The sequence below is a fragment of the Musca autumnalis genome, unplaced genomic scaffold (assembly GCF_047663935.1).
Source record: "Musca autumnalis isolate F117 unplaced genomic scaffold, ASM4766393v1 scaffold_3, whole genome shotgun sequence".
In the NCBI taxonomy this organism is placed as follows: Eukaryota; Metazoa; Arthropoda; class Insecta; order Diptera; family Muscidae; genus Musca; species Musca autumnalis.
In genome coordinates this window covers 57,101,630-57,125,504 of record NW_027411866.1, presented here as the reverse complement: position 1 = coordinate 57,125,504, position 23,875 = coordinate 57,101,630, and the positions used below count along the sequence as shown (strand labels likewise).

General features: G+C 34.3%; 1 protein-coding gene across 1 annotated transcript in view; it reads right to left on the bottom strand.

The window, feature by feature from the left end:
- Positions 1 to 23,875, bottom strand: part of IntS2 (integrator complex subunit 2) — a 186,632-nt gene that overhangs the window by 146,220 nt on the left and 16,537 nt on the right. The window lies entirely within an intron of this gene.

Here is a 23,875-nt window from a genome sequence, read left to right as displayed (position 1 = left end):
CACGTGTTACCATGGGGCAATTCTTGGAATTACGTCCGTCCTCGGGAAATTTTTGGAATTCCGTATATCCGTAAGCATGCTGAATCGTATCCATGATCAACGTGGGTGGTCCTGTTTGTCCGTCCGTTTGCCAGTTCATTGATCTAATTTCCTAATGTTATGAAATAAATGACGTCATCAGTTGGGTTTAAATAAAAAATGAATGAAACTGTACTCAAAAAAGAATTTCTTTGAGTGCATAAATCGAAACAATCCAAATGAATTCATTTGGATCTTTTCGATTTTTTTATTTCAGAAGTCAAGTAAAGAATTAGCAAAAACTTGAATATTGGATTGAAGGGATGGTTTGGGATATTAAAGCATATGTGGGTGCGTGTGTATGTTTGATTCTTTGCAGTTATGAGGAATGTATTGGCATTAAGTTCTAGCAATTTGTTATGAGTAAGAGGTTGAAAGGGGAAGCAAGCATCGAATGCTTTAAGATTAGCTAGAGCATTAATCATATGTTTGTATGAATATTGCCCTTCGATTGAAGCAGTGACCATTGTTGGGGCAATCAGTTTATTTGTATGTTTGTGTGTATACCGTATGATTCCTTTGCTTTGCATTGGATCAGCAGCCACGATCGCTTTATTTTATGTTTGTGTGTATGTCGTTTGGTTCTTTTCCATTCCTTTAAATCAGCAGGCGTAATTGTCGCCTTTAACGAAAGCAAAAGGCGACAAATGCCTGGGGCTATCTGCTGTGTTTGAATATGAATTCGATTCTCTTCTCGATTTGTTTGTTATTGTTTGATCTTAATATTTAATTGAACGGTGGATTGAATTTTTGATTGCTTCAAATTGATCTTTGCAATGGATTTGGATATGAATGCAAATAAGGGAAGTTAAGGGGGAAAGGGGAACCAATGTGTACAAATGAGAAATCGATGACCATTGTTGAGGTATAGCGTTTGTATGTACGTCAGTCCAGCTTTCTTTTAAATTTATGCTGTGTATGTTTGCATTAAACCAAAAGGAGGAATCATTGAACTTTCATTCAGTATTACACAATATCGGATTTGTTTTGATTAAATGTTATGAATCTGGGTTATTGGACCACACAACGTCTGGTTCTTTAAACCCTGTATGTATGTATAAATGTATGTATATTTGTGGTTATATTGACCTTGAAAATGAATATGTTTAGATTATGACGTTGATTTCCTTACCTCTGTGTATGGAAAAGTGAAGATAGGTTTATTTTAGGAGAGTGAAGGGGGAAAGGGAATAGCGAAAAAAAGAAATCAATCTTTACAAATAAGAAATCGACAAGAACTTTTAGTTGGCTTAACATATGTATGCTTAATGAATTCCACAATATTGTGAAATTCATGTTCTTTTCGATTTGTTTATTTCAAAAGTCAAACTAGGAATCGTCAAAGACTTGAATATGGAATTGTAGGGGTGATTTGGATATAAGTGGATCTTTGCAGTTGTGAAGAATGTATGACATTAATGCTCCACATGAATTCGTTAGATTTTTTAGATATGTTTGTTTTGGAAGTCAAATTAAGATTCGGGTTATTGGAATATACAAATGTGGGTGCGTGTGTATGTTTTATTCTTTACAGTTATAAGGAAAGTATGGAATTATGCTGCAACACTGGTTACATTATGATTAAGGGATTTGAAGGGGGAATGCAGGGAAGGAATAAAATTTGCTTTAAGCTTTGTTTAAGCATTGTTCTGCGACTATTCGATTGAAGCAATGATCATTGTTGAGGCATTATTATGTATGACCATCAACTTTATGTTGTTATATGTTTACATTAAAACAAAAGAAGGAATCATTGATTTTTCATTCAGTATTACTCAATATCCAATTTTGTTATTATTATGGATTATTGGACCTTTTTTAAAGATATGAAATGTGGCTGAAACATCAAATAGAAGCAAAAGTATGCTTCAACTTGACCTTGAAATAACATTTGAAAATATGCTTATGTTGCTTTTCATCACAACATCTAAATGTCACCCCATTTCTCTGCAATTTAATACACAAATTATGAAAAACATAAATCTCACTCTTCATTCAAATTTTCGATCTATAAATGCACACCTATATTATAATAATTTTATTAGTCAGAAACATACTTTCAAACTGTTACAATTTGGATTCTCAATATATACTTCCTGAAATCTTCAAGGAAAGCACTTTAAGGGAGTCGAAGGATATCGAAGCAGACAAATATTTGTTAAGAATAACGGATGAAATTCTGGCGGAATTCTATATAACACATGGTTTGAAAACGGACAGAAACAGAATCCTTAAGCTTTTAAAAAGGATGGAGAAAATCACAAATGTCAATAATAATTGAATTTAAATGATTATTAATAAATAAGAAATAAACAAATATTTTTGTTGCATATTTTTGGGGGAAGAGAATGCAATGGTTTATGTCTAATTTCCATCTTCTTATCTAATATTTTGTCCCTGTGTTTAGAGAAAATGTGACAACACTATACACAGTCACTATTTCGTGCCACAGCTCGCTTTTCGCTTCAACAAATTCTTATTATAGCTCACCCTATCCCTAATTTGGATCAACAGCTCTCTCTTAGGGTTCAAAAGCTTCATATTATAACTCAAGAGCTGCCTAATCTTATTCAACAGGTTCCTACTCAACCCTCTTCACTTAAAATCGAACCTCTTCATACAAGGAACACATTTTGATAGTTCTCAAACATACCATTTGCTTCAAATTTATGAAAGTTAAAAAAATAACAAAGCGTACAGTTATGATATTTTCAAGAATATTTATTTCAAACAAATAAATATTAGTGTTCCTCACTCAAATTGAAAATTCGAACCCAGCAAAATTTTATGGAAGTGGTTCCATGAGATGCCATGATTTCACTGGATCTTTTGCATTGGTTCAAATGAAGTCGTGAAAGATCCGATCTTTTCATCAGCATTTCAACCAATTCAAAGGAAGTCGTGATAGATCCGATCTTTTCCTTAGCATTTGAACACATTCCATCGATCCAATAGAGATGAATTTTGTGTTTTTATTTTTACACATGTATGTATATATTCTTTTATTTATCTAAATATGTACGTTTAAAGCATGTAATATTTATTATGCTAGGAAGTCCCAATCATTGAGCTAAAAGTAGAGTCGGACTGCACTCTTTGGTATCAGTTGTGTTCCTTTACGTGCCTGAGGTTACCAGTTTTTACCCGCAAAGTGTTTCCTTACTTTTAAAAGCATACAATTTATATGAGAGCAGTTCACCACTTTTACCATTTTTGCAACAATTACCATTTTTAAAAGTAAAGGAACAGACCAATTATAAAAGTTTCCTTGCCTGCACTAGAGAACCCCGCTCAACAAGTCGATTTGTAAATCCCTACAAAACAACAAACATTTCCAAAACGTTGTAAAATAAAATTCACGAAATAGTAATCTGCAGTTGGAGTCAATGTCGAAATCTGGACTGCACTGATCGGAAGTAAAATCCTTTTGTAAGATGAATCAAAACCTGTTACGGAGGAAGTAAACTCTGTTGCGTGCAGCGGCGGTGTTTAGACAGCAACAGCTGGGACGGCCGGAAGTCAAGTTTCTCACTTAAATTTACAACCTGTCGCTTGCCAAACACATCGTTCCCGAAGTCTGGAAAATAGGCCAGCTACTGAAGCCCGAAAAGGATGCCAGCAAAGGTGAATCTTACAAACCGATTTCGCTTTTGTCGCCAATAGCAAGGACCCTTGTGGCTATAGTTCTTCCATCATCAGAAATAACTTTCCAGTTGCCGATCAATAGCATAGGATCCGTAAGCAGCACAACAACTGCGCTGAAGGCCATCTCCATATTAGCAGAGGACTCACTCAGAGCAAGCCGTGCTCATAATCTAGAAAGAGAAGTCTAACGTTACAAGAGAGAACCTCTAGATCAACAAGCCTTTCAACCAGGTTTAAGTAGCATTCACACGAATGCAGTCGCAGATGCAGTAAACAATTATCGTGTGAATGCGGTACTTGGAGAACATCCACCATCTATCGCAGCTATGAAGCGCAAGCTGCCAGGACAAACCAGAGTAGTTTTGGGTCAATACGCTCGGGATGGTGCAGACGTCAAAATTCCTATAGGGCAAGTACTGATGACACCGTGGAAAACATCTGCCCAGCATACAGCACAGGCCTCCACGACACACTGCTCCTTTTCAATTGCCCTACCAATCCTGCTAAGAAACTTAAGTTTGCAGCTTTGTGGTTACAAACCATATAAATAGCGAAATATCCACATTCTTACGACTGATCGACCCAGAGTCAGATTAAGCAGAAAAATGAGAATACAAACATATTAACTACGGTTACAACAACGAGAACAAACTGCAATTATAGATGTAAACTTTATGATGATAAATAAATTATAGTTATTTCATTAATTCCTTTCAATTAATAAAATAAAAAAAAAAATGAAAATCATTTTTCAATACAGCATTTTCCATTTTCCAAACAAGACGTGAAAATTACATGCCAAAGGGTTGGTGAAAATGACATCCCAAAGATTAGTGAAAATGCTATTCTTGGGAATTGGTTAAGATGGCATGCCAAAGGATTGGTATAGATGTCATGCCAAAGAATTGTTGAAGATGCCATTCCATCGAGTTAGTAAAGATGACATGCTTAGGATCTGAAAATGAATTGCATCTTTTGGGGGTCACGCTCTTGTAAAAAGAATGAGTGAAGATGCTGAAAAAATGACATTCCATTTCACTTGCACCCATTCTTGAATAGCATCTTTGGCATCGAACATTTTGCTGGGAAGGAAAAGAAACTTAAACAATGCCATCTAGTGGTTGAGCTATCGATATACAAAATTATTACAAAGATATTATAAATGCTGACTTATGTACATAACTGTACCATATTACTCATTAAAACAAAACAAAAATGAAATAAAAAACAATGATATTCAGAAGACCATAGATTGCATTTATTATATAACCTCAATGTACACATTTGAATAATTAATATATAATATCTGCCTCTCGTAGTTCTACAATTATAGAAACCATCTCATATTTTCCATTTTGATTTGATTCCACCAACCGCTTTAGTCGTTCAACAAGAACATTGGGATCGTTCCAATATACATATTGAGGTTTTTCGGAATTTACTCTCATTAGGCCTTTACCAGTATGAGTGCCATCGATTATCTTCTTTATTATATTGGTGTATTTATATCCTTTGTTAGATTTTACACGTTCATTATGGCTGTAGTTTACTTTATGTGCATTTGAGCTCAATAAAATTTTCTTATATATCTCCAACTCTGATTCATCGTAGTTTTTGGGTTTTTGATGAAATAGGAGTTCAAATAAGCCGGGTGTGAGTGCCCAATTCTGGTTTCCTACGGTAATTTTTTCATTATTTATTTCTAAAGGTTTATCTCCAAATTTCCATTCCCCATTAACATCTTTATGTGGACCGTATACAGTGTCCAGATTATTATTGATTTTCAATTGAAGAAGATTGTTTTCATAATCATAATCATCATGATCAGAATAAAAAGATTCTTCTCCACCCTCATCGTTGCTTGACTCATCTTGATTATTATCTTCTTCGTACTCTTCATCGTTTGCAGTGATTTCGTTTTTAAAATCTTCCTTATGTTTCTTGATACTGGAAAACGGTGTTTTCTCATATTCATGCATACTTTTTGTCTTGGATATCATGTATTTGGATGCATTTTCACTTGTGGTTTTAACTAATTTGTTTAGTTCATCTGTTATTGGTTTGAAGGTATTTTCCAATTGGGTTGTTCTTGCTTGTTCTCCCCTTTTAATGTTTTGAAATTTTCTTTTCAAAACATTGCGGGATTGAACCAATCGTTTCAACATTTCTTCTTCCATAGTTAGAGTTCTACTGTTAAATGTGGGACATTGTCACAATATAAATAGTGTATCCCTTGATCTTAACCCAACCTAACTTGAACCCAACCCAACCTGAATCCAACCTAACCCGAACCTAACCTAACCCGAACCCAACCTAACCCGAACCTAACCTAACCCGAACCCAACCTAACCCGAACCCAACCTAACGCGAACCCAACCTAACCCGAACCCAACCTAACCTGAAACCAACCTCAACACCATATGCATATTTAATATTTTACAATCATGCTTAAATGTTCATAATTGCCGCAGATGTGTATTCACCTTTTCTATTGTTTATTATCCTAGAACAAAAAAGAAAATACTTTATATTTTGTAGACAAACAATATTATTCATTTATTTAGTCATCTCTAATATACATATCAAAAGCTTGAGTGTCGTCGGCTAAACTATAAACCATGGATCGTTTTCATCCAATGCCCATACGTTTTGTGCTTCGGGAATATACGGATAATCTTCTTCTGCATTTCCAAACGGTTGATGTGTTTGGACTTCATTCTCCTTTTCTTCGGCATCAGTTTCCAATCGCCGAGACCCATTATACTTCACCTCGAATTCATTCGCAGCGTTTACGCAAGCAGCCTCGAACTCATCATCCATTTCAAATTCAATTTGTTGTGGTCTAATTTGCATTGCCTCGTATAGATCTAACATATTGCAGCAAGTCTTTTCGAACTCTGCATCATTCTCGAACTCAACTCCAATCTCTCCGTTGATATTATTGACCATTTTTAGGTTTCTTACTTTTCATGAAGAAATGTCTCACTCCTTTAAAGGAATTTTGAAAACTGAATATAGTTTCCGAGTCTAACTCAACTTTTATAGAGTTTTAATGTTTATCTATCTATCTATATATATATATAAAAATGGTGTAAAAATGTATAGTAATTCATAAAATGAGAACGGCTAGGCCGATTTCTGTAAAATTTTTTGTCAGTTATTCGTATTTTCGAGGAGAAGGTCTTTACGGAAGAAAATTTTGGAAAATCTCTCTGGAAAAGTCGGAAAATTAGAAAAATCGAAAATTGAGTTTTTGTATGAAATTTTATTCCTTAATAGCGAGACGAAGTTCGCCGGGTCCGCTAGTATTAAATAAAAAAGCAAACACCTTATGATTATTTTGTTTCGTTCTTCAATTGTCATAATAATTTTGTATATCGATAGCTCAACCACTAGATGGCATTGTTTAAGTTTCTTTTCCTTCGAATTTTCAATTTGAGTGAGGAACACTAATATTTATTTGTTTGAAATAAATATTCTTGAAAATATCATAACTGTACGCTTTGTTATTTTTTTAACTTTCATAAATTTGAAGCAAATGGTATGTTTGAGAACTATCAAAATGTGTTCCTTGTATGAAGAGGTTCGATTTTAAGTGAAGAGGGTTGAGTAGGAACCTGTTGAATAAGATTAGGCAGCTCTTGAGTTATAATATGAAGCTTTTGAACCCTAAGAGAGAGCTGTTGATCCAAATTAGGGATAGGGTGAGCTATAATAAGAATTTGTTGAAGCGAAAAGCGAGCTGTGGCACGAAATAGTGACTGTGTATAGTGTTGTCACATTTTCTCTAAACACAGGGACAAAATATTAGATAAGAAGATGGAAATTAGACATAAACCATTGCATTCTCTTCCCCCAAAAATATGCAACAAAAATATTTGTTTATTTCTTATTTATTAATAATCATTTAAATTCAATTATTATTGACATTTGTGATTTTCTCCATCCTTTTTAAAAGCTTAAGGATTCTGTTTCTGTCCGTTTTCAAACCATGTGTTATATAGAATTCCGCCAGAATTTCATCCGTTATTCTTAACAAATATTTGTCTGCTTCGATATCCTTCGACTCCCTTAAAGTGCTTTCCTTGAAGATTTCAGGAAGTATATATTGAGAATCCAAATTGTAACAGGTTGAAAGTATGTTTCTGACTAATAAAATTATTATAATATAGGTGTGCATTTATAGATCGAAAATTTGAATGAAGAGTGAGATTTATGTTTTTCATAATTTGTGTATTAAATTGCAGAGAAATGGGGTGACATTTAGATGTTGTGATGAAAAGCAACATAAGCATATTTTCAAATGTTATTTCAAGGTCAAGTTGAAGCATACTTTTGCTTCTATTTGATGTTTCAGCCACATTTCATATCTTTAAAAAAGGTCCAATAATCCATAATAATAACAAAATTGGATATTGAGTAATACTGAATGAAAAATCAATGATTCCTTCTTTTGTTTTAATGTAAACATATAACAACATAAAGTTGATGGTCATACATAATAATGCCTCAACAATGATCATTGCTTCAATCGAATAGTCGCAGAACAATGCTTAAACAAAGCTTAAAGCAAATTTTATTCCTTCCCTGCATTCCCCCTTCAAATCCCTTAATCATAATGTAACCAGTGTTGCAGCATAATTCCATACTTTCCTTATAACTGTAAAGAATAAAACATACACACGCACCCACATTTGTATATTCCAATAACCCGAATCTTAATTTGACTTCCAAAACAAACATATCTAAAAAATCTAACGAATTCATGTGGAGCATTAATGTCATACATTCTTCACAACTGCAAAGATCCACTTATATCCAAATCACCCCTACAATTCCATATTCAAGTCTTTGACGATTCCTAGTTTGACTTTTGAAATAAACAAATCGAAAAGAACATGAATTTCACAATATTGTGGAATTCATTAAGCATACATATGTTAAGCCAACTAAAAGTTCTTGTCGATTTCTTATTTGTAAAGATTGATTTCTTTTTTTCGCTATTCCCTTTCCCCCTTCACTCTCCTAAAATAAACCTATCTTCACTTTTCCATACACAGAGGTAAGGAAATCAACGTCATAATCTAAACATATTCATTTTCAAGGTCAATATAACCACAAATATACATACATTTATACATACATACAGGGTTTAAAGAACCAGACGTTGTGTGGTCCAATAACCCAGATTCATAACATTTAATCAAAACAAATCCGATATTGTGTAATACTGAATGAAAGTTCAATGATTCCTCCTTTTGGTTTAATGCAAACATACACAGCATAAATTTAAAAGAAAGCTGGACTGACGTACATACAAACGCTATACCTCAACAATGGTCATCGATTTCTCATTTGTACACATTGGTTCCCCTTTCCCCCTTAACTTCCCTTATTTGCATTCATATCCAAATCCATTGCAAAGATCAATTTGAAGCAATCAAAAATTCAATCCACCGTTCAATTAAATATTAAGATCAAACAATAACAAACAAATCGAGAAGAGAATCGAATTCATATTCAAACACAGCAGATAGCCCCAGGCATTTGTCGCCTTTTGCTTTCGTTAAAGGCGACAATTACGCCTGCTGATTTAAAGGAATGGAAAAGAACCAAACGACATACACACAAACATAAAATAAAGCGATCGTGGCTGCTGATCCAATGCAAAGCAAAGGAATCATACGGTATACACACAAACATACAAATAAACTGATTGCCCCAACAATGGTCACTGCTTCAATCGAAGGGCAATATTCATACAAACATATGATTAATGCTCTAGCTAATCTTAAAGCATTCGATGCTTGCTTCCCCTTTCAACCTCTTACTCATAACAAATTGCTAGAACTTAATGCCAATACATTCCTCATAACTGCAAAGAATCAAACATACACACGCACCCACATATGCTTTAATATCCCAAACCATCCCTTCAATCCAATATTCAAGTTTTTGCTAATTCTTTACTTGACTTCTGAAATAAAAAAATCGAAAAGATCCAAATGAATTCATTTGGATTGTTTCGATTTATGCACTCAAAGAAATTCTTTTTTGAGTACAGTTTCATTCATTTTTTATTTAAACCCAACTGATGACGTCATTTATTTCATAACATTAGGAAATTAGATCAATGAACTGGCAAACGGACGGACAAACAGGACCACCCACGTTGATCATGGATACGATTCAGCATGCTTACGGATATACGGAATTCCAAAAATTTCCCGAGGACGGACGTAATTCCAAGAATTGCCCCATGGTAACACGTGTTATTTGTTGCATTAGTCCGCGTTTACACGTTCAAAGTGAATGGGAAAGAAAATTGAGTTTTTGGGTGGGAGCGGTGTAAGAAAGAGCAAGGAGGGGCTCTTTGCTCTCCCCTCTCTCCCAAAAAACTCAATTTTCTTTCCCATTAACTTTGAACGTGTAAACACGGACTTACGGACAGACAGACTGAAATCCAAGAATTTCCCACGGTCACACATGCATACATATTTTTCCAGTGTACCACCACAAACATTATGCCTCAACAATGGTCATCGATTTCTCATTTGTACACATTGGTTCCCTTTCCCCCTTAACTCTCCCAATCATATTTGCATACATAACCAAATCCATTGCAAAGATCAATTTGAATCAACCAAAAATTCAATCCACCCTTCAATTCAATATTAAAGATTTTGTCGCCTTCATCGAATAATAATAAACAAATCGAAAAGATCGATCGAATTCATATTCAAACACAGCAAATACTCAGTACACTTGTCCTCTGACTTAAAGTAAAGCAAAAGAACCAAACGACATACACACAAACATATAATAAACACAATGCCTCAACAATGGTCAATGCTTCATAATTAGATCAATCAACAGACAGACGGACAAACGAGACCACCCACATTGATCATGAACACGATCCAGCATGCTTACGGACAGACGGACGGACAAACGAGGCCACCCACGTTGATAGTGGACATGCTTCCCCCCAGCATAAGGAATTCCAAGAATTTCCCACGGTCACCCCATTTGTTTACTTAAGATACAGTTTGTCAAGTAATTGTTTTCGAACCTAGAAAACTACAATTTTTCTGTATTAATTTAGGAAAAAATTACTGATAATTGTGATAAAAATGTCGGGTTTTTTGCAAAAATTTGTTGGACGACTTATTTAAGACAAGAAAGGATGTATAAATAAAAAATTAATCCACGTAGTCCAACATAAAATAACGAAAACCAATAACTACATGTAATGCAAGTTGTCAAATAAATGTTTTCGAAATGTAATGGAGGTTCCAATATACCCCATATTTTCGGTAAATACTTGAGAATCAGGAAAATTTATGAAGTTTATTTTTAAAAGGGAGTAATTACTAACAAGTATCAACAATATTAGGCATCGAATATCCATACTAGTAGGGTTACCATATGGACCAAGGGAGTACCAGGTCATATTACATGTAAACAGGGTCCTATAGGTTTTAAACCGGGAATATCTGAAAACTAAGATGTTTTATGAGGTTCTTAAGTTCACTAGGATGGATTGCCATCAACCAAAATAAATATTACCTTCAGAATAATTAAATAAGGAGGGTTGCCAGATATACGAAAAAGGTACCAGGTTATATAAACAGTAAATGAGACCACCTGAATCCATAACCAGGGCTTAAGATTTGTTTATTTAACTCAAATTGAATTAATGGATAAGGAAATTCTCTAAAACAAACCAAAATATGACATAAAAGTACAAATATCGCTTAGAAATACATATGCATGATATTGTCAGCCTATACTGATTTTATAATGGACATCCGATTTCAACTGTTTAGAGCCAGTTCAGAGGAATTCTCTAAGTTTTTTGGCTTCCATGGTAACACTGATGCATTATTTTGCCATCAGCATTATTTTTCCCTTAACAAATATGCAACAATAGTATTGCAGAGTGCACGAAGTGAGTCTAATAGGTCGTAGTAGGCATTTCTGAACATTGTCGATCTGTACCACATACATTTCTAAGCAATATTAGTCTCTTACTGCGATATTTCCGGTAGTTTCGTGAAATGTTATTATCTCCTAATTAATTTTAAGGGAATCAACAAACTTCGGTGCCCTATTTTGAGACACAGGTGGTCTCGTTTACTGTTTATATAACCTGGTACTTTTTCGTACATCTGGCAACCCCCCTAATTTAATTATTCAGAACGTAATATTTATTTTAGTTCATGCCAATCCATCCTATTGAACTAAAGAAACTCATAAAACGTCTTAATTTTCAAATATTCCCGGTTTAAAACCTATAGGACCCTGTTTACATGTAATATGACCTGGTAATCCCTTGGTCCATATGGTAACCCTCCTAGTATGGATATTCGATGCCTAATATTGCTGATACTTGTTAGTAATTACTCCCTGTTAAAAATAAAATTCATAAATTTTCCTGATTCGCAAGAATTTACCGAAAATATGGTTTATTTTGGAACCTCCATTAAATTTCGAAAACATTTATTTGACAGCTGGAATTACATGTAGTTATGGGTTTTTGTTATTTTTTGTTGGACTACGTGGGTAAATTTTTTTATTTATACATCCTATCTTGTCTTTAATAAGTCTACCAACTATTTTTTGCAAAAAACCCGACATTTTTATCACAATTATCAGTAATTTTTTCATAAATTAATACAGAAAAATGTTAGTTTTCTTGGTTCGAAAACAATTACTTGACAAACTGTATGTAATTTGATACTTTAATTACTATATGACTTGTAATTTGAGTTTTTTAATTGATTCTGAACTCTCCTCAATACTCTACTAATGTGGGGCAAAAACTATGAAAATACCAGTATTCCAGATATGTGCCTAAATATAGCCACTCCGTCCGTCTTGGAACATTCAGGTATGTGATGAATTTCGAATCGATTTGCAATGAAAACGATTTGACCAAAACGAGTGAATTGTTTTTAAATGTGATGGGATCCGCATCGAATTTCAATTCCACGTTGTTTCAATTTCATTAAATTCCCACAAACAAAAAACGTACTGGTGATCCCTAAGCAGTTGAAAGAAGAAAAATAGAAAAAAAAAACACAAAAGCCGCAAAAATGTAATAAAAAACAAAATAAATTTGTGTTCTTGTTTAAATTGGCCTATATTGAAGTTTAGTGTGGAAATTCTTGTCCAATTACATGAGAACTTTACAAACAGTGCAAACAACATATTAAGCGGATGTCTTTACTAATCTAGAGGATAGAAACATGTTCAAAGTAGATTTTTTGATCCGTGTTTTTTATCGAAATATCAAATATTTTCTTAACAAAATATACTAAATATAGGGCAAATAAATGAAAATTTATCTATTCTATATCCGTGTTTAAATTTCAAGCTTCTTTTCCTAGAAAATATCAAAATTCATTACATCGTTTATAAATCGACCACAAAAATATGACCGTTTTCAAAACGAGAAAAATAAACGATTATCGAATTGCATCACACGTCTTTTTGATCAATTTTTCCATAGAACAAAATGGAATATGAAACCGATATCGAAAATAATTCGATGTCGGAAAATGTACATGCATAACACCTGCAGTCGTTTTTGACTCGTTTTGTGCTCAAAATCGATTTCCATCACATACCTGATTGTTTTCCTTAAAATCTTCCGGAAATTTTGGCCAAAGTGTAGTTATCGTCTTTTATTTCATGCATTTCTAACTTAAGTGAAAAATCGTCATTTTGGACCATAAAATCGTCAAATCGTCATTTTTCAATTTTGGGCCAAAAAATCGTCAAAATGACGATAAATCGTCAAATTCGGCAACACTGGTCGTGGGGGCCTGTGCTGCATGCTGGGCAGATGTTTTCCACGGTGTCATCAGTACTTGCCCTATAGGAATTTTGACGTCTGCACCATCCCGAGCGTATTGACCCAAAACTACTCTGGTTTGTCCTGACAGCTGGCGCTTCGCAGTTGCGATAGATGGTGGATGTTCTCCAAGGACCGCATTCACACGATAACTGTTTACTGCATCTGCGACTGCATTCTTGTGAATGCTACTTAAACCTAGTTGAAAGGCTTGTTGATCTAGAGCGGTGATGCTCAAAATATTTTGTGCATTAAGCTGTAAACAGATACAACGTTTGGGTAAAGTTTTGTGTCGTTTTGGCCGTTTTTACACTGTTGGGCATGATGTGGAAAAATTCAAATTCATTTGAAATATATGCCGGCAAACAGATAAACGCTGGACTTTGGTATCGTCGTCGCCCTGTTGTTGTTGTTTTTTTCTCGACGCCCAACGCAAAACTTTAATCAAACGTTGTATCTGTTTTCAGCTATAAACGCTGGACTTTGGTATCGTCGTCGCCCTGTTGTTGTTGTTTTTTTCTCGACGCCCAACGCAAAACTTTAATCAAACGTTGTATCTGTTTTCAGCTTTAGTCTCTCTGTGCGAGTCTTTCCTTTGCTAAACCACGACATATGAGAATAAAGAGAAAATATGTTGTTGTTGCAGTCACGTTAACGTATATGGGTGATCTTGGCTGATCTAGTGGTTCTCTCTTGTAAAGTTACACTTCTCTTTCTAGATTATGAGCACGGCTTGCTCTGAGTGAGTCCTCAGCTAATATGGAGTTGGAGATGGCCTTCAGCGCAGTTGTTGTGCTGCTTACGGATCCTATGCTATTGATCGGCAACTGGAAAGTTATTTCTGATGCTGGAAGAACTATAGCCACAAGGGTCCTTGCTACGGGCGACAAAAGCGAAATAGAGTTGTAAGATTCACCTTTGCTGGCATCCATGGTATAATAAGAAAGGTATGGCAGAGCTCACAGCTGATTACAATTTTTTTCTGTTAGTGACCGACTTGTGTCAAACCCATTTTGATGTTTTGTTTGGATTGTTCACACATTTCAAAGAGTAAATAATTTCACACATACATATATACATACATAACAGAATTTTCATTTGAAACAAAAATAATTTTAATCGAAATAAAAATAAATTGTTCAAAAAAGATGCGAGAAATGATTTCATTTTAATGATTTCAATATTCCTAGTTACTCCAAGAATTCCACATAATAGCGTAAAGGGAATATATTAAAAGTGAAATGGACCGCTGAACATTTCATGAAATAAAGGACGAAAAGGTCACTAAGCCCTGTCGGTCTGGCTGGATCGCGCGATAAATCGCGAACAGATCGAACGATTCGGTCAAAAAATTTGCCCTCGTAAACGTTGTCCAAATTTAGATCAAGTTTAAAAATATTAATGCACATCCTCGGGTACCTGCCCCACAAAAGTTCAAAATTTTTCACAAAAAAATAGTGTCCATCCCTGTCACGATCTCTCGAAGAATGTAACGTATTTGGTCCATATTTTTTATATCGTAATATTTTTACTAGAGGTACATCAGTTTGGAATATGGACTATATCTGTCCACCTCCCACACAAAAAAATGGAAAAATACAGTTTAGGACGTGCTCTCGAATCCTTTCGATTTTTGTTGGAGCTGATTGTTTCGGGGTCCTGAGAAAATAGGTCGAAACTGTAAAATTCCCTACGATCATCATGTGTAGCGACTGGTGCGCGCAACAACTTTAGAACAAGATACTGCGTAGCTCTAAACTTTGCATATCATAACATTTCTGACAATCGAAGACAAAGTTGGAAGGTGGTGCTTATCAGTCCACTCCTTCCGTAACCTTCCAAACAAAAATTAGACATTTTTGTTAAGTGCAGCTCATGGTTTGTTCTAGGATCTTTTGCACATTTTTCCCTAGATCAAGTAACCTATCAGGCCGGCTTGAATAGCGTTCACAATAATACAGTCGCGAAGACAATAAAGAGTTACAATGTAAATGCCGTACATGAGGACAACGCCCACCCATCGCAGCAGAAGAACGCCAGCTGCCAAGGCAATTCGTATTGGGCCCGAATCGATGCCACGATACCCATCACATGCATTTCTTTAGCTTTTGAGTCTGGATACGGATGGGAAGCGGAACCAGACAACTGAAATAATACCCGAACGACCATATTTGTTTTTCTGTACAACGCTCATATTATTTTTTAAACATTTTATTCATTTTGAAAATTGAATATTATATGAAACAAAAATAAACAAAAACAAAAATTGAAGTTTGTCACCATTGACAATTTTGAAAGAAAGCGGGCATAGGTGTAGGGTTGATTTTCTATGGCTTTTTCGAACCTGTTCTACCTTTCTTATTCTACCATGCTGGCATCCTTCAGGGTCTTCAGTAGCTGCCCTATTTTCCAGCCTTCGGAAACGATGTGTTTTGCAAGCGACAGGTTGTAAATTTAAGTGAGAAACTTGACTTCCGGCCGTCCCAGCTGTTGCAGTCTAAACACCGCCGCTGCACGCAACAGAGTTTACTTCCTCCGCAACAGGTTTTGATTCATCTTACAAAAGGATTTTACTTCCCATCAGAGCAGTGCAGATTTCGACATTGACTCCAACTGCAGATTACTATTTCGTGAATTTTATTTTACGTTTTGAAATTTTTTGTTGTTTTGTAGGGATCTACAAATCGATTTGTTGAGCAGGGTTCTCTAGAGCAGGCAAGGAAACTTTTATAATTGGTATGTTCCTTTACTTTTAAAAATGGTAATTGTTGCAAAAATGGTAAAAGTGGTGAACTGCTCTCATATATGGTCTGTTCCAGAACTGCAAGAATCTACTAATTTTTACTATTTTTTCCGATAACATAAAGGAAAAAATGTTATCGTAGTAAAAAATAGTAGCTTCTTGCAGGTTCTGGAACAGAGCAATAAATTGTATGCTTTTAAAAGTAAGGAAACACTATGCGGGTAAAAACTTGTAACCTCAGGCATGTAAAGGAACACGACTAATACCAAAGAGTGCTGTCCGACTTTATTTTTAGCTCAATGATTGGGACTTCCTAGCATAATAAATCTTACATAGCTTTAAACGTACATATTTAGATAAATAAAGCTGAAAACAGATACAACGTTTGATTAAAGTTTTGCGTTGGGCGTCGAGAAAAAAACAACAACAACAGGGCGACGACGATACCAAAGTCCAGCGTTTATCTGTTTGTCGGCATATATTTCAAATGAATTTGAATTTTTCGGCATCATGCCCAACAGTGTAAAAACGGCCAAAACGACACAAAACTTTAATCAAACGTTGTATCTGTTTTCAGCTTAAAAGAATATATACATGTGTAAAAATAAAAAAAAAAACAAAATTCATCTCTATTGGATCGATGAAATGGGTTCAAATGCTAAGGAAAAGATCGGATCTACCACGACTTCCTTTGAATTGCTTCAAATGCTGATGAAACGATCGGATTTTTCACGACTTCCTTCGAATGGTTTCAAATGCTGATGAAAAGATCGGATCTTTCACGACTTCATTTGAACCAATGCAAAAGATCCAGTGAAATCATGGCATCTCATGGAACCACTTCCATAAAATTTTGCTGGGTCCATTAAACATTTCCGTCTCGTAAATTACCACAAAAATGTTATCACTTTTAAGCTGTGTTCCTTCACTTACCTGAGGTTACCATTTGTTACCATTTTTAACCTGCAAAGCGTTCCTTTACCCCGAAATGTGGCAAAACTGGAAGCAATTTTTAAGAGAGTTAGGGGGAGAGAGAGCGACAATGGCTTTCTCTTCTACCACAGGCTACCAGCAAAATTTGTGCAGGTAAAAAATGGCAGAACTGATTTTTCGACTTTTGTTTGAAGATTATTTCACAATGAAGAAGAAAATGGACGAAAAACAGAAGGAAAAGTTAAACGCTGACAAAACTAAATTAAAAACTGTGAATTGAAAGACGAAAATTGTTTTTTATGTTTCTTTTTGACATTACTGCCAGATCTACCATTTTTCCGTTCCTTTACTTTTCTGGTAAAAATGTTCATGAGAGAGCAATTTTGACACGTTTCTCTTTTACCACTCTTACCATTAAAAAGTAAAGGAACAAAGCTTTATGCTTGATTTACATTACGAAATCCACTCGATTTCAACTTTCAATTCCATTGCGTATACGTCAAATGAAAACTCATCTGAAATCCATTGGATTTCGTTTGACGTTTAATCAATGGAATTGACAGTTGAAATCGAGTGGATTTCGCAAATGTAAACCAAGCATTAGTTTGTAGTTTTTTTATTTCTTTATTATGCTTGGTTTACATTATGAAATCCACTCGATTTCAGCTGTCAATTCCTTTGCGCATACGTCAAATGAAAACTCATCTGAAATCCATAGGATTGCGTTTGACGTTTAATCAATGGAATTGACAGTTGAAATCGAGTGGATTTCGTAAATGTAAACCAAGCATTATTCTTTGAAATATATTCACACTCTTTTGAAGAAATTATGTCGGCATCGACGGGTAAGGATCAACCAAGTGTTTTTGTTTTGTAAGGATCTCTAAGACCGTGTTTACACATTCAAACTGGAAAGAAAATTTTTCTTCTCAATTTCTTTTAAAATTTCCTTGTTGTTTAGACACGGAAATCATGTTTGTGTCAATTTTATAATTTTTCTTATTCTTCTTCACACTTATTTTCTCATTGCGCCGTTTAAAAACAAAGCCAAGGCAAAATTGTAATGAAAAGTAAAAATGGACGTGTGTGATTTTTAACCTGCAAAGCGTTCCTTTACCCCGAAAAGTGGCAAAACTGGAAGCAATTTTTAAGAGAGTTAGGGGGGAGAGAGAGCGACAATGGCTTTCTCTTCTACCACAGGCTACCAGCAAAATTTGTGCAGGTAAAAAATGGCAGAACTGATTTTTCGACTTTTGTTTGACGATTATTTCACAATGAAGAAGAAAATGGACGAAAAACAGAAGGAAAAGTTAAACGCTGACAAAACTAAATTAAAAACTGTGAATTGAAAGACGAAAATTGTTTTTTATGTTTCTTTTTGACATTACTGCCAGATCTACCATTTTTCCGTTCCTTTACTTTTCTGGTAAAAATGTTCATGAGAGAGCAATTTTGACACGTTTCTCTTTTACCACTCTTACCATTAAAAAGTAAAGGAACAAAGCTTTATGCTTGATTTACATTACGAAATCCACTCGATTTCAACTTTCAATTCCATTGCGTATACGTCAAATGAAAACTCATCTGAAATCCATTGGATTTCGTTTGACGTTTAATCAATGGAATTGATAGTTGAAATCGAGTGGATTTCGCAAATGTAAACCAAGCATTAGTTTGTAGTTTTTTTATTTCTTTATTATGCTTGGTTTACATTATGAAATCCACTCGATTTCAGCTGTCAATTCCTTTGCGCATACGTCAAATGAAAACTCATCTGAAATCCATTGGATTGCGTTTGACGTTTAATCAATGGAATTGACTGTTGAAATCGAGTGGATTTCGTAAATGTAAACCAAGCATTATTCTTTGAAATATATTCACACTCTTTTGAAGAAATTATGTCGGCATCGACGGGTAAGGATCAACCAAGTGTTTTTGTTTTGTAAGGATCTCTAAGACCGTGTTTACACATTCAAACTGGAAAGAAAATTTTTCTTCTCAATTTCTTTTAAAATTTCCTTGTTGTTTAGACACGGAAATCATGTTTGTGTCAATTTTATAATTTTTCTTATTCTTCTTCACACTTATTTTCTCATTGCGCCGTTTAAAAACAAAGCCAAGGCAAAATTGTAATGAAAAGTAAAAATGGACGTGTGTGATTTTTAACCTGCAAAGCGTTCCTTTACCCCGAAAAGTGGCAAAACTGGAAGCAATTTTTAAGAGAGTTAGGGGGGAGAGAGAGCGACAATGGCTTTCTCTTCTACCACAGGCTACCAGCAAAATTTGTGCAGGTAAAAAATGGCAGAACTGATTTTTCGACTTTTGTTTGACGATTATTTCACAATGAAGAAGAAAATGGACGAAAAACAGAAGGAAAAGTTAAACGCTGACAAAACTAAATTAAAAACTGTGAATTGAAAGACGAAAATTGTTTTTTATGTTTCTTTTTGACATTACTGCCAGATCTACCATTTTTCCGTTCCTTTACTTTTCTGGTAAAAATGTTCATGAGAGAGCAATTTTGACACGTTTCTCTTTTACCACTCTTACCATTAAAAAGTAAAGGAACAAAGCTTTATGCTTGATTTACATTACGAAATCCACTCGATTTCAACTTTCAATTCCATTGCGTATACGTCAAATGAAAACTCATCTGAAATCCATTGGATTTCGTTTGACGTTTAATCAATGGAATTGACAGTTGAAATCGAGTGGATTTCGCAAATGTAAACCAAGCATTAGTTTGTAGTTTTTTTATTTCTTTATTATGCTTGGTTTACATTATGAAATCCACTCGATTTCAGCTGTCAATTCCTTTGCGCATACGTCAAATGAAAACTCATCTGAAATCCATAGGATTGCGTTTGACGTTTAATCAATGGAATTGACAGTTGAAATCGAGTGGATTTCGTAAATGTTAACCAAGCATTATTCTTTGAAATATATTCACACTCTTTTGAAGAAATTATGTCGGCATCGACGGGTAAGGATCAACCAAGTGTTTTTGTTTTGTAAGGATCTCTAATGCCAAGTTTATACTTGCGCTCCAAAATCAACTGGATTTCACGAAATCCTGAAATACACCCCGGTGTTTACACTTATTTTTTTGTTGATTTCAAACATATCAGACTGATCAAGGTAGATGCATATGCGCAGCTGATCGAACATGAATTTTCAAAACAAGTTATTGTAAATTGAATTAATCATCAAAAATATACGACAATATAGAACTTTACAACTTTATTTCGAACATTATCGTAAAATTATCTATATATCGTATTAATTATGTAAAGTACTAACAAATGAAAAAGTTAAAAAATATTTTATCGTTGAGACATCATAATAATAAATTTTGATAGATAAAAGTTGTGCTCAGAACCTGCAAAATATTAGTACTTGCAGTAGTTTTCCCGTTTAGTGCTAAAAATGCGTTCCCGTACTCCGAAATCTAGCAAGACTTGCACTTCTCTTTAAACAAAAATAGCGCCGAATAACACCATCTTCTCCTGTTTTCTGTCATACAATTTTGGCCTAGTAGAAACTAGCAGCAAGCATGTTCATATGTTCTTTGGTATCTAATATTATATGCCATTTAGATATGACACCATTAGCCGGATTTAGCCCATTATCAGGTTTTATTTGCTAAATCCAGCCAAAATCTACCAGATTTCCCATACAAAAATAAATCCTCCTATTGAGTGGATTTGATTTAAATCTGGCATAAATCCTCGTATACAACTCTGTTTTTTGCAACATGTTGCTAGAAAATACAAAAAGTTGCAGGCTGGCACAAGAAACAAGGTAGATGCATCGGTGAATTGCTACACTAAAAATAATTTAAAATGTAAAAATTTGTAAACAAGCCGGAAAAATTAAATTTGTTTTGATGTACAAAGTTGATTTTAATCAACCAAGACTAATATTTATGATGTCTAAACGATAAAATAATTCGCTTATTTATTTTATATGGGCAAACTGCGATAAAATAATTCTTTATTTGCTCTTTAGTTAGCATTAGTAGCTTAATGTGCTAACATTTTCAGTATAAAAGAATAAATTTTCAATTTAAATTCAATTTAAAAAATTCGTTTGACGTTTCAAATTCGTTCAGATGGGCTGATGCATCTACCTTGGTAATTGTGCTATGAACAAAAATCAGCTGACTGCCATTTAAATCCTTCAAAATGTATATCTAAATGCAATGAGATTTGTACTGGATTTATTAAATCCAGTCGAGGATTTATGGCTAATCTAAATGAGCTATTATAGCTGATACGTTGATTTTGACATTTCTGCTGGAGTTTTTGCAATTTCCGTCATTTTTCCGTTCCCGTATTTTTTAAGAAATGTGTATGGGGAAGCAATTTTTGACAATTCGCTCTATTTTATAACATTACCATTAAAAAAAATCGGGAACACTATGAAAAATAGCATTGTAACAAAGAAATTTAATATTTTTCACTTTGTTTACAAATTTTGATACTAATAGTGCGGTTACACTACAGTTTTTTGCCGGGTTAACCCACTTTATGAGGATTTATTGCTTAATCTGGTCAAATCTGACCAGATTTGCCATACAAAAATTAAATCCTCTCACGACTGGGTTTATTTTAAATCCGGCACAAATCCACCAAAAATACAGTGTTGTATTCGGTATTTGTGCAAAAAAATCCAACTCTACTCAAAAAGTACCAAAAGTTGCAACTGTTTTTGTAACAGAGTTTGTCGTGTTTTACACGTTTACGATTGGTTGCATGAGATTTTATGGAGTTAATAAATCTAAAGTTATTTGAAAATCATAAAATTATTTATTTTTTTACATTAGACACATTTTTAACAAAAAGTACGCTTGATACCATGATACAAAAATGTATCCCTGTGTGTAAGATATACCAATATGAGCAAAGAGGGGACGATATCTCATACGAGAAATTGCAAAAGTGTAAAACACGACTTTATTAGTTATTTTGTATGTATACGTAAACAAACATCAGCTGACAGTTTATATCCTCGAAAAGCTAAGTGTAACCAGCAAAGATTAACCCACTGGATCTATTAAACCCAGTGGGTTAACCTTCAATAGTGTAACCGGGGTATAATATTTTTTGTTGCAGCAATTCGCACATCTACCTTCTTTATTGTGATACGTGAAAAGTGTTGCAACTTTTGGTACTTTTCTAGGCAAAAGCAAGGTTGTATATCATGTGTACTGTGATTTCGATGTTGATTTCGCTGAAATCACGAAGTGAGATGATTTCATTTTTGTATGCGAAATCATGATAAATTTTGCTTGATTCCGCGCGAAATCACGAAACGCCTTCGAAATCACGAAACGACGCCGAATGTAAACCAAGCATAAGACCGTGTTTACACATTCAAACTGGAAAGAAAATTTTTCTTCTCAATTTCTTTTAAAATTTCCTTGTTGTTTAGACACGGAAATCATGTTTGTGTCAATTTTATAATTTTTCTTATTCTTCTTCACACTTATTTTCTCATTGCGCCGTTTAAAAACAAAGCCAAGGCAAAATTGTAATGAAAAGTAAAAATGGGCGTGTGTGATAAACAAAGGAACCCTTGAATTGCATTTTAATATTGATATTTCCACTTATTTCGAATTGTTTTTGCTTAAAAAAATAGTTTTTCCTCCAAATGGTTTTTTTCCAATTGTCTTCAGTTTTGTTTGTTTCTCGACAGAGAAAATAAAATGAAAGAAAATGCAAAAACAAATCTGCAGCCAACTTCAGGTTGTATACGAAGAAATACGAAACAAAACAGAATTTGCCAGTACAGAGGTGTGTGTACCCCCTCTTATTCCTCTCTACTCCCTCGCCCATAAACTCAATTTTCTTTCCCATCAACTTTCCCTGTATAAACAGGGACTAAAGCAACTGCTTATAAAATGTATAGAACGGAGTGCATTTTTCATAAGTCCCGGGCCACACTAGAGTAATTTCATTGAAATTTTGACATGAAATTATGCGTCTATAGATCGAGTTCAATAGAAGAGAAAAATCATGAAATTGCTGTAGTGGGAAATTCAACCTAAGAACACCTAATTTTATGAAATTTTTTAATGAAATTCACTCTAGTGTGGACCGGGACTAACTCTGTTGGACTACATCGAAAGATGTTGTGACATCATAACTCCAATTGCACAACTTCCAATTTTTTTTTTTTGCTGAGAGGGAGAATAAAGCTGTGTTCCAGAACTAAAAAGTTTTTACAATTTTTACGACTTTTACACATTTTACTCGAAAAAGCGTTCCCGTACACAAAAAAGTTGTAAAATGTTCACTTCTCTTTAAACAAAAATGGCGCTGAATGACGCTCTCTTTAAAAACTTTTTACACGACAAATTTGGGCGAGTAAAAAAATAGTAACATGGTTGCCGGCGTCTGATTGGCTGATACGCCGACTTTGACATTTGTTCCAGTTTTTTTGACGTATTTTCCATTTTTCCGTTCCCGAACTTTTTGAAAAAACTTTTATGTGACAACAAAATTTCTTTCTTTCTCTCTTTTACGAGTTTTACTATTAAAAAGTACGGGAACAAAGCATAAATAAAATGCATTTATTATTTGTGTAAAACAATATTAAGAACTTTATTATATTAA